The following is a 13,488-nucleotide window of genomic DNA, read 5'->3' as shown; positions in this document are numbered from 1 at the left end:
AATATCTGTACTTTGGTAAAATCTTAACTGCACTATTGCTGATGTATAGACATTTAAAAAATATGAAAGGTAGAATTTTTCATTATTTAATTTTCCTAGCCATTGAAACAGTTCATAGCTCATCAAATATTTGTTTCTTGGTAAGTTGTTCATTTTAAGTTTGGGAAAGTACATCATCACAAAATTTAAATGGTTGCATTAAATATATAAAAAAATATTAAATGCTGGTTGTTTGGATATCAAGACATCAGCTGATAATGCTTTTTGAGAGATTAGGTTTCATTTCTTTGTTAAAAGAATACCATTTCTATAACTTTTGCAAAATCATTGCAACTTATTAAAGGGCCCAACTTTCAAAAAGTTCAAAATTACTTTCAAAAGTATGCATGCAAACAGTTTAGTAAAATATCTAACTACTCTGTTTAATTTGTACATGCAAATTATCTTTTTACATGGAAAGTTTGTGTATGTAATTATACAGCCTCATCAAAATTCAGCCTTAAATGTCAGAACTATTTATCTACTCTCCTAGAAAACTTTATAATTGAAAATTAGGCTGAGTATTTTAATTATTACAGATTTTTAAAATTTATCAAAACATGACAAATAGAATGGTGGAATTAATAAACAACAACTGTAAATAATCTTTTCCACCACTGCCACTTTAAGGAAATGTATGTGGACTGCAGACTGCTCTGGTAGTAATCTCTTCCTCAGTGAAACAAAAAAACAAAAATCAGAATGCATAATGTCAATTATATAAACAATACAATTAGGTTAATGAAGAAATAAGAGAAAAATGTATAGTCTTGCACATTTACTCTCTCAAATTTTATTTATTGAGCAATGACTAGATATTAGTTATTGTGATATAATTTGGATACATAGATATGAATAAAATTTGGTTTCTGAGATGTGTAATTTTCTGAGTGCAATCAGATAATTACAATAAAATGCTACAGTGATATATGAAGGTTTTAACATAATTCTTTAGAATGCCATCGATAAGTTAGACTAGGTTGGTAAATAAGTCTGACAAATAAAGCTTGGGCTAGTTCTTCAAAAATGATTTAAATTTGATAGGTAGATAAATTAGATAGATAGTTGATAGATAAGCAGAAAGAAAGTTCTAGTTTATAAGAATAGTGTAAGCAAAGCACAGAGAAAAAAGGCATGATGAGTTTGAGGAATATGTGTATTCCAGTAGAAGCAACAGATAAGAAAAAGTGGGAAAGTCTGAAGCTGAACAAATTTATAAGGCCATTTTTTTGTCAGCTGAAATATCCCAGACATCATTTAATGGGTACCTAAACAAGAAAAATCACCAGGCTCTGATGTGATCATCTCTGTGTTTGTATGTATAATTGTTTTGAAAAGATTTTGGGGAAAGAAGAAAAAGTAGTCTAAGATGCCATAGGAGTGCTGAGAAATAGATACTGGGAAGGGAAAATGCAGAAAGAGACTTATTAGGGACCCTTCCCCTAACCAATTAGTCAATAAGACCCTTTTATGATCAATATGGATGGGGCTATAAAATGAGAAGCAGTGCCCTGTAGAGGTAAAGCAGAGAAGGTAACTGGCCAATGCACATGCAGATCTGAGGGCACCCTGCAGAATTCTCTTTTTACTCATCTTGCTCCTGGGCATCTAAGCCCTTTGATTTTTATTCTTTTTGGTTCAAATACCTCATTCGGATTTTCTTTAAATCCTAACTCAGTTGGACTGCTGCACATAGTAAACATTTTGTGAAAATGTGTTCAGTCTTCTGACCATTTTTCTGATACTATGTCCCAATGTTTTCTTTTCTGATCAATGCTCCCAGAATATTTTTCATTGTGCTTAGCCCCAAGATCATACTTGTTTTATATCATATATGTGTAATTGTTTTATAGGAGGCTTAGTCTGCTTTGAATTAGAAAATTGAATAACTCTACAAGATTAATGGGCACTGTCATAAAAAACAAACAAACATTTCCCCAGTCATGATTCATCGCTCACCAATATTTTCATTCTCTTCATCTTTCCCCATCTTGATGTTGCTGTTCGGGTTCATTGCTGTTTGAGAAGTGTATTTTTCCATAAATTTGGCTCAGATGTGATACATGGTTGATCTACTGCTGCTCCTTGCTATACTCCAGTATCTTTCTTTCATCCTGACAGATAAGGTTTCATAGTTTTCAATCTTTTCTCTCAATAGACTGTTGATATCATTCAAACCTCATGCTTACGACACTCCAGTTGAGAGGTCAGACACCACTCTGTTGTACATTTCCTTTTGCCCATAACTTCTACTTTATATGCAGAAGCTTACAAAATTTTCTATTTATCATCAGTATTTAACAATGTTGCTCATGCTTATTTCTTTTCTCACCAATCCAGCCTGGAACACAGTAAGTCCTTTCAAACCACAGATCCTGGTTTTTCTTCAGTTCACTTAAATTTTCTGCTAGTGTTTAAGCTTTGCCTCTCCTGCATTTGTTTATTTTCACTCTTCCTGGAAAAACTTTATATTCCAACGCCAGGTCTCTTGGTTCCCCCTCCCAAATGCCTTAACTTTCTCTCATCTCTTTATCTCTTTGCTGTTGCTTTACAGTATCTCCTGTACTTGATTCATTAAGGTATTAAATATACCAAAAATGTTCAAAATAATAGTAAAAGTCAAGATCTCAAAAGATACAGAGCAAAAGTCAATATTGACTTCAAAAGTCAAGCTTTAAAAATGTCATTATTTTATGAGAAACTATTCTTATTTTTAAAAAATGAAAAGAATATAAGAGTTTTCTCATGTAAGTCCAGTTAAGATAGACTTTTAGTAATTATTACAAATCATGATATTCATTTTTTTACAAGGATGTAGGTTAATGGAATGCTTATAATGATGGTGGCAGTATAAGCCTGTGCAAACTTTCAAAAGGATTTTAAGCTGTGAGTATCCAAAGTTTTTATATTGCATATTTTCAAACCAGTAATTTTTTCCTCTAAAAATTTACATATAAGGAATAAAATGAAGGTTATGTAAAGAAGTGCTTATCATAGCTTTGTTCATATTGGGGAAAATGTTTATTATGTTTTTGTAGTATGTATAACATACTTGTCATTTCCCCCCTCTGATTTATTTTCAGGAATTCTCCCAAATATTGCTTGTCAGCAATGTGATTATGATGCGACTCGGGACTGTTTTCTTTAGTTTTATTCTGTTTGGGGCTCACTGAACATTTTGTTTCTGTGGTTTATACTTTTCATAACTTTTAGAAATTTTGTGAACATTATTTCTTCAAATATTTTTTTTTTCTGCTTGACATTGTCTAATATGTCAATTAAGCCTTATTTAACTCTTCAGTCCTTTTTCCTCTTTGTATGCCATTTCAGATAATATCACTGTATCTTCAATTTCACAGACCTCTTTCTAAAGCTTAATCTGCCATATCATCTATCCAGTGAAGTTTTATTGTATACATAGCATTTTTTATTTATAAAAGCTCCATTCAAGTCTGCTTTATATCTTTATTCACTCTCTTAGTTATGTTTTCATTCCCATTCTTGACAATATTTACAATATTTTTGTTAATTTTTTTTATTTTTTTGTCTGCAAACAGGTCATCTCTCTCATGTCTGCATCTGTTTTAATTTACTGAATTTATTCTTGTATCATTAGTCATATATACCTGTTTCACCGTGTTGTTTTTTATATCTGGTAATTTCTGTTGGCTTCTGGGCACTATGAATTTTATTTTGTTGCTTATAGAATTTTGTTGTTTTCCTTTAAATAGTGTTGGATTTTTGTTTTGGCATGTAGTTAAATTATTCACAGATCATCAGGCCATTTAAAGTATGGTTGTCATAGGGGGACAGGGGGCTGGCGGTGGGCAAAATGGGTGAGGGGGAGAGGGAGGTACAGACCTCCAGTTATAGAATGAGTAAGTCATGGGAATAAAAACATTGTAATAGCGATGTAATGGGACAGATGGTAGCTATACTTGTGGTGAACATAGCATCATGTATAATCTTGTAAAATCACTAAGTTGTACGTTGGAAATTATCTATCATCTATCCGTGGATAGATGATAGATTTGAATATAATTGTCAGCTATATTCAAACAAAAAAAAGTGTGTGTGTGTGTGTGTGTGTGTGTGTGTGTGTGTGTGTGTTTTAAGGTTTTTTGTTAAGGCATGCTCAGACTAGTCTTTATCTAGGGCTAATTTAACCCTGTTTTTTAAGGCATTTTTCTGATTATTCTCCCCATTGCTCTGTGTAAAGAGGTATGGGCTCTCTGATATGGCTGATGGCAATGCAAACTCTTCCCTGATCTGTGTAGGCTCTCTTACGGTTCCCTCTCCTTTGCTGTGACCTAGAAAGTGCCTCTGATAATAAGCTGAAAAAATTATATAGCACCTGTCTTTTTTTCACCTTCTTTCAAGATCGCAGTCTTTATTGCTTGTTGTCCAACATTTGGATACTGTGATTTCACATATATTGCCTGGTTTCCCAAATGTTTATGGCAGAAAGGCAATTCTTGTAGCATTTAGTTTTCGTGGGCAGAAATAGAAGTCAAAGTTGGAGTCAGTGGTGGATTTGCATCTAGGGCCCAGAGGCAGGTAGTGGTAGCTACTCTAGCATTGTTCAGTGGGCCAGTGTTGGAGGGCACTGTGATGCCAGCTTCCAAAGTGAAAGTATAGTCTTCTTCAACTTATAGTGTGAGTTGAGGCATGGTTTCCCTGGGTTTGGGGAAGTTCTGAATGTACTATGACCTATTCAATATCTTTGAAATTAATCATGTTTTTACTCAAATTAGCAAGAATTTGCTAATTTTGCTTCCTACTAAGAATCTTAAAAGTTATAATGTCATTCATAATTTTATTAAATTCATGCTGTAAAAAAAATCTTATCCTCAAGCCTGTAGGCTCAGGAAACATTTTTCCCCATTCCTGGCGTACCATCAGTATTTAATTTTATATCGAAAGGGCATTTTAGCTTTAGTAAATTTCCTCAGGCTACTATATAAAATTGCAAAGCTAAGTCATTCATTTACAGCTAAATATATAACTGTAACAAGATGCAAATTGGTTTGTTTTGCATTACCAGTTGAGTGTCCACCTTTAGAAAATCTGTAAAATGTTTCATCAGATTCCGAAAACCTGCTATAAATGTGTGCAATCAGAACACCACAATTATTCGTTCAAATATTTAATGGCATCAGGCTAAGCCAGTCTAATATATCCATCTTTTATTAAGGATTATAATATTCAAATTTATTGTGTTCACCATTTTTGTATGCATTACTACATTGAGTAATGCCTAGCCCGTAGAACTACAATTTCCAAGTCTTTTGGTCAAAGCCCCATTCTACACTGGACAATGTTTGGAGAATTCTATCACTCACTTTACTTATTCTTCTTATTCTCTGATTATATGATAGACTAATTCACATTTGTTTGCTTTACATTTATTTTTGCTTCTGCTAACATATTCCATTAGGTTACAATCAAGCCTTTTAGATCGGGAATTTTTCCCTTTTTTTATGATTACTTTGCTTTTTGTTTTGTTTATAATGCGTTGTTACTCTTAGTCCTTTGGAACAAACTTTCTAATCCATAAACAACAATAATCGTAGCTAAGGACAAAGCCACAATTTGTTTTTGTTTTTGTTTTGTTTTGCTTTACCTGAAAGGATATAGATAAGAGAGAGACATTGACTTTCAAGTTAACAAAATATAGTTGGATTGGTAAGCAGCCAGTCATTTAAATGGTTTCATCATGAAAGAGAACCAATCAGAAGGATTTGCTATCCAAATTAATCTAAATTTTCTGTCTGTGGAAGTGTTTGGGTGGCTGGCCTAAAGATAAACAGGGAAAAGCAAGTAAAAAATAAAGTAAGTAGAAAGATATGCAATATATTAATAGATTATAACTAATAACAGAAAATAAAAACTGCAAGAATGAAAAAGTGGGAATGGATAGAAAATATATGTATATTTATTGAATGGCTAAAATGTGTCAGACATTATCCTGTATGTGATACATGTCAAATCACTTTTAAATAGGATTTATTGTCCTCATTTTACATATGAGTAAAGGCGAGACCATGAAATTTGCATCAGGTTGTTTAGCTATAAGTTGTACGTCTATGATCTAAATTCAGACAATTCCACTCCAGATGCCATTATGCATTACCTTAGTATGAAATCAAAAGTCATTTGTTACTCTTCCAATATCTTAAATTAAAAAAAAATGAGTCATAAAGAAAACACATTTCTTTTCCCCTAATAGAATAATATAAAATCGGAGAAGTAACAAATGACCCTGGATTTCATACTAATTTTGCATGGTGGCATCTTGAGCAGAATTGCTTGAGTTTAGACCCTTAGTGAATAAATTACAGCTGAACCACTGTATGCAAGTTCCATAGCCTCCTCATTTATGCATATGTAAAACACAGATAATAAGAAACCCTATCTAAATGTGCATTTTACATGTAAAAAGTTTGTGAAAAAGTGTGACACATTTCAGGTACTCAATAAATGTCAGTGTTGTAAGTGGGAACTAAAAGTTGGTATCATGAATAAACAGTAGAAAACCAGTTTTGTGCAGGTGTTGATAGTTATCCGCATAAATTGTGCTTGAGTTGCTTGATAAAATTCCAGGAGAAGGTATAGAAAAAATGTAGAAATGTGAGTAAAGAAAATGAAATACCAAGTTGGGATTTATTGCTTTCATGTTTGTCTCCATAGAAGTGATGGATAAACTTAAAGAAAATAAGCGATCAACACGGAACAAGAATAGAGAGAAGACCAAATAGGGAGGATTTCTTGCACATCAGTCTTATTCTAACTCAGTCACTGTATTTACCATCTTGCTTAGCATCTTTGAAAAGCACAAAATATTATAAATAAAAAAGGATTGTTAGTGAATGTATTTCTATAATCTTAGATAAAACAGAATTATTTAAAATGTTATTTAAAATTTTACATAGTCCAGGGACGCTGGCTGGCTCAGTTGGTAGAGCACCTGACTCTTAATCTTGGGGTCATGAGTTCAAGCCCTACACTGGGCATGGAGCCTACGTAAATAATAAAATAAAATAAAATAAAATAAAATAAAATAAAATAGTAAAATTTTACACAATCCTTAAAAACCATAGACATGAACAGATTCTTTGATATTTAATGAAATATTGATAAACAAATCAACAGATAAATTGGTAAATAGACTGGTAAATAAAAAACATATACAATTATATATATTATGGACATTGAGTTTGAATAAATATAATGTTTGTCTATCTATTTATCTATCTACCCATCTATCTTGACAAAAGCAAACAGTACTACAGTATTGTATTAAGTCCTGAAAATAGTCACTATTCAGTGTGACATTTAATAAAGAAATAGCTCATATCTGAAGTTGAAGCTAGAGTCACTAATACATGGAATCACATTTAAAAAATCACATTTAAAGAATAAACTCATATTTAAAGAATATTTTTAAAAACATTTAAAAATATTTAACATTTGAAGAATAAATTAAAAAAAATGTTTTTAAAGGGGCTCCTGGGTGACTCAGTCAGTTGAGTGTCTGTTTCTTGATTTCAGCTCGGGTCATGATCTCACGGTTCATGAGATCCAGCCCCACATCAGGCTCTGTGCTGACAGTGCGGAACCTGCTTGGGATTCTCTCTCCCACTCTCTTTCTGCCCCTTCTCTGGTCTCATGCTTTCTCTCTCAAAATAAATAAATAAACATTAAAAAAATGGTTTTAAAGAAATCTTCTGACAGATAATTTGTCAGCACTGAAAATGAATAAATAATAGCCCTAGCTTTTTACTCATTTACCTTACTCATTTCTGGGCAAATTGGGAAGACACTTGTGGGTCAATTGCATACCCATCTCAGCCCTTGGAGATCTTCAGTATTCCCATGGATTGAGGTCACTTTGCCCTTAGGCATTATGTAAAATAACATTATTATAGTACCATAATATATAAATTATAGGTAATATATATTTATATATAAGCTATAATATAATTATATATATCACCTATACAAACTTATAGAGAAATACCTGGAAAGAATGAAATAGTAAAGACTACACTACAGATGATGTAAACATCATCATCAACACTGAAGAAGACTCAATACAATATCTGCATTGCATATATTCTTTTCAAGTGTACACTGAATATTTACCAAAAATTTGACTGCAGCAAGTGTGAACAAATTTCTAAATATAATAAATCATATAGAGTGTGGTCTCTGTCTTTACTGGGACTAAGCTACATACTAAGCTAGAGAAAATAATGTGTTTAAAAACTAAGCAAACATTTCTAAATAATTGATGGCTAAAACAAATCACCATGGAAACAACAAAATGTTTAGAACTAAATAAATACCAAAATATGACATGTAAACCTTATAGAATGGAGCCAACACTGTGCTTAGGGGGGAATCTATAGTCTTTAATAAAACCTTTATTTTATTGTGAAAGATAAAAAGGTAAAAGCCAATCACCTAAACATTGTGTCAAGAACTGGAAAAATACATAGAAATTAAATCTACCATAACATATAAATGGAAAAAATAAAGTAAAGTAAATTATTTTATTGGAATACAAATATAAAACAGAAAAGATAAACAAATTGGTTAATTAAAAAATAAATGAAATTGATAAACTTCTGCCATGACAGACCAAGATAAAAAGGAAGAGAGCACAAATGATCATATTAATATGCAAAAGGGGACAGCGCTAGAGATAGTACTAGACTGAATCTGAAGATGATATTATGAATAACTTTGATAATTTAGATGACACACATAAATTCTCAGAAAATCATAATTTACCAAAACTGACAAAAGAAAAAATTATAAATTCTAATATTCCCATAAATATTACAAATACTGAGTCTGTAATAAAAAATCTCCCATAAAACTAAACACTCATTGGTCTTCAACAGTGGAATCTAGCAAAAACAAAAAAAAAAGTAATAATGCCAATATTATGAAAACTTTTTCAGATAACTTGTCTTATGACAGAAAACAGTATCAAATTTGACATTGTATATCAAAAAAGGAAAATCTTTATTACCATAGATGACAAGTTATAAACAAAACATTAATAATATAACTAATAACATATAAAATAAATCAGTTTTATTCCAAGAATCAAAGGGTAGTTTAATATTTGAAAATCAACTAGTTTAATTGCCATGTGATCAAGCAAATCCCACTTCTGGGCATATGTTCAAAAAACTGAAATCAGTATCTCAAAGAGATGTCTACACTCCCAAGTTTATTATAGCATTATTCAAAATAGCCAGGATATGGAAACAACCCAAGTGTCCATCAACAGATGAATTGATAAAGAAACTGTGGTGTGTACCTACAATGCAATAATATTCCACCTCAAAAAAAGTAAGGAAATCCTGATATTTGCAACAACATGGGCAAACATGGAGGACATTATACTGAGTGAAATAAGTCAACACAGAAGGACAAATACAGCCTGATTTTACTTATATGAGTTATCTAAAAATCATCAAAAACTCATAAAAGTACAGAATATAATATTAGTTTCCAGGAACTGGGGAGAGGGGGTTAAATAAAATGAGGAGTTGTTAAATATATATAAAATTCTAGTCATGATAGGTCAATTAGTTCTAGGAATATGTTGAGCAACATGATTCCTATAGTTAACAATATGGTATTGTGCACTTCAAAATTTGTTGAGGGTAGACAGCATATGAAGTGTCAGTAACGCACCAAAAAGGGGCACAAGGAAACTGACAGGTGTTGGATAAGTCTATTACCTTGATTATGGTGATGGTATCATAGGTGTTTGCACATGTTCAACTCATCCAATTGTACATATTAAATATGTGCAGTTCCTTGTATATCAATTATATCTTACTAAGGGTGTTAAAAAGAAGAGAATGTCTTACCAGTGTAAAAGTAAAAAACAAACAAAAAACAGAATAGAAATCCAAAACCACACATATGTATATCTTAACACTTCATTTAGGACAAACTTGGCATTCTGAAAACAGTGTATCAAGGATGGACTTTTCAACATATTGTGATAGATTCATCTAGTTATCTGCATGTAGAAAAATGACAGTTGAGACGAATGGATAAAGAAGTTGTGGTTTATATATGCAAAGGAATACTACTTGGCAATGAGAAAGAATGAAATCTGGCCATTTGTAGCAACGTGGACGGAACTGGAGAGTGTTATGCTAAGTGAAATAAGTCAGGCAGAGAAAGACAGATACTGTATGTTTTCACTCATACGTGGATCCTGAGACACTCAACAGAAGACCGGGGGGAGGGAAAGTGGGAAAAAAGTTTACAGAGAGGGAAGGAGGCAAACCATAATAGACTCTTAAATACTGAGAACATACTGAGGGTTGATGGAGGAGTTGGAGGGAGGGGAAAGTGGATGATGGGTATTGAGGAGGGCACCTGTTGGGATGAGCACTTGGTGTTGTATGGAAACCAATTAGATAGTAAAGTTCATATAAAAAATAAAAATAAATAAAAAACAAAAAACAAAAAAGAAAAATGACAGTTGCTCTCTGTATTTTACCACGCACAAAAAGAAACCCCTGATGATGTGATTATTTAAAAATAAAATGTAAAAATGCTTACCTTATAGAAGGCACTGGAATAAAAAAGATTTCTTTAATAAGATTGAAATTATGGGGTCCCTGGATGGCTCAGTCGGTTGAGCATCTGATTCTCAATGCCAGCTCAGGTCATGATCTCACAGTTTGTGGGTTTGAGTCCCATATTAGGCTCTGCACTGACAGCATGAAGCCTGCTTGGGATTCTGTCTCCCTCTCTCTCTGCCCCTCCCCTACTCACTCTCTCTCTCTCTCTCTCTCGAAATAAATAAAAATAAACTTAAAAAAAATTGAAATTATATTACCTTAAAGGAAATGTTAAAATTAAATCATACAAAAGAAACAAATAAAAAGAAATCTCCTCATAAAAGTTGACATTAAGAGAGAAGAGTGATAACCAATAGGATAAGAAAATATATTTTATATATAACTATTAACATTTACTCAAATCAGTCATTAGGAAAATGGCAGGTTGAGCACCATCTTGATTGCTGAATTTTAAACTCTGATAATTCTAAGTTTGACACAGATATGGAGTAATGAGAGCTCTCAACCACTGGTGATTGAAGAACAAATTGATAAAGATGACTTAAAATCATCTCCATGAATGTTTTTTGGCAGAATCTTCTAAGGTTGAATATGCAGATCCTTTGTAACCATATATACTCAGGTATACACTCAAATTGAAATTTGCATATGAACACCAAAGACCTACAAACATATTCTTAGCAACATTATTCATAATAGCCCAAACAGAAAAGAAACCCATATTTCTTTTTGACATTTTAAGGAACTGTAGCATATTCATAGAATGCAATTACATATAACAACATATGCGTTATAGCTATATACTATAACATGAATGAAAAATACCAGCATAATGGTGAATAGAAAAAATTAAGGAAAAAAATACATATGCCTTGAAACAAAATAGTATGTAGAGTTAGACATCAAGATAGGGCTGTCTTTGTGGTAGAAGCTATGAATAGGAAGTTATTTTGGGGGTGCTAATAAATCTCTACTGTTTGACCTGGCATGGTTAGAGAAGTGTATTCATTTTGTAACAATTCATTTATTTCAACAAGTAAGATTTATATACTGGTGGATTTTTGAAATTTCTATACATATATATGTATGCTAAATTTCATATGTATACATTATGTATATATGCATTAATAACAAATAAGGAAATGGCCAACCAGACATGATTCAGTAAAAACAATACATGTAAAGATTTATACATCACCACATACATAAGATATTGAAATGATTTAATACTGAATATAAAGTAACTGCACATAAAATATGTAATGGAAATTTGAGGAACTTACTAATGACTAGAAATATTTTACTAATGACTAGAAATAAGTATACCCACTGGAAATTTTATGAATGAAAAAAGTAGAATTGTTTATAAATAAAAAGTATGCTCTACTTTGTAGATTAGAAAAAGCTGGAGAGAGATTAATGAACTAGGAAGTAGATATGACAATAGTGCAAAAATTTTGGCAGAGAAAAAATATGGGGAATATGAGTGACTCAAAACTATTGAGCAGAATGAAAATATCACATATAGTTCATCACAATTTTGAATGGTGACACTTATCTCTCAAATTTCTCTTCTTGAGTATAATAGGCTGAATTATAACCTCCATAGATGTTCACATCCTAATCCTCAGAACCTATGAATATGTTACCTTGAATGATAAAAGGGACCTTGCAGATTTGATTAAGAGTCTGCAATGGGTGATTATTTTGGATTATGTGGGTGGTCCAATGAAGCAAAAGGATCAGACTCAGTATTAGGAGATATAAGCACATAAGAAAGAATTTAGAGTGATGTATAGAAGGAGCCATGAGCCAAGGAATAAAGGAGCCCGTAAAAGCTAAAAAAGGCAAGGAAACAGGACTCTTTCCTGAAGCCCCCAGAATGAACACAACTCTGTAAAACTTTAAATTGAGACTTCTAACCTCAAATACTCTAAGAGACAAAATCGTACTGTTTTAAGCCACTGTGTTTGGGGTAATTTGTTGCAGCAGCAATAGAAACCTAATACAATAAATTTGCTAATACATTCTCATTTAGCTACCTTTTTTCTTCAGTGCAAAATCCAGATGGGTCAACATATAATCTCACCCAAATTCCAAATATTGTCATTCTGTTTTATACATCTGAGATTGCTAATACATCTCATGTACCTAGCTTATTTGGCGCATAAAAAATTCATCTCTTTCTCTCTCTCTTTTTAAATAAGATGGCAGTAGACTGAAAGGGTAGGCCCTCAGGTCCCCTGCCCCAGCTTTAGGCAGAGTATCTTCTATTTTTTGAACATCCACTAACCAGTCCCTTAACTAATCTTGATGTAAACATGCCAATATCCTGATAAATACTTGTGGCTAGTCAGCTACTCTCTAATATGCCCACACAGTTATGGTCTTGTCTCACAAATTCCATGTTACCTTACTAAAAGTTAGTTATGTTTTTCTAAAATCTTTTTGTGTTAGTTGCACTGGTTTTCATAGGTATATTTTTAATTAAGCTTAATTAAAATTATATGAACCAACACAATATGAAGGCAAAAGAAAAGTTTTTTCCACAAAAGCTAAGTTATATGCACCGAAAAGATTCAATAAAAGCTGGTCACTAAAAATATTGTTTAATTAGATTAAAAAATTAGGGCAAAATTGAAAGCTATCCAAAGAGGTTTATGTACGTAGCTTTTTTTTTGCAAGTGTAAAAGTTCATCTCTTAATGACAGTTGCAAACCCAAATGCTAGATTTTGGTCCTCCAAAATTGCTCATTTTCTATCAACACAGCTCTTAGAAATGAAGGTGAAACCCATGAACAGAGTCTATGAACTGATTTGTAGTCCC

The sequence above is a fragment of the Herpailurus yagouaroundi genome, unplaced genomic scaffold, assembly GCF_014898765.1.
Source record: "Herpailurus yagouaroundi ecotype Mexico unplaced genomic scaffold, PumYag 77, whole genome shotgun sequence".
NCBI lineage: Eukaryota > Metazoa > Chordata > Mammalia > Carnivora > Felidae > Herpailurus > Herpailurus yagouaroundi.
The sequence above is the reverse complement of the archived record's forward strand: the minus strand, read 5'-3'. Positions refer to the sequence as shown.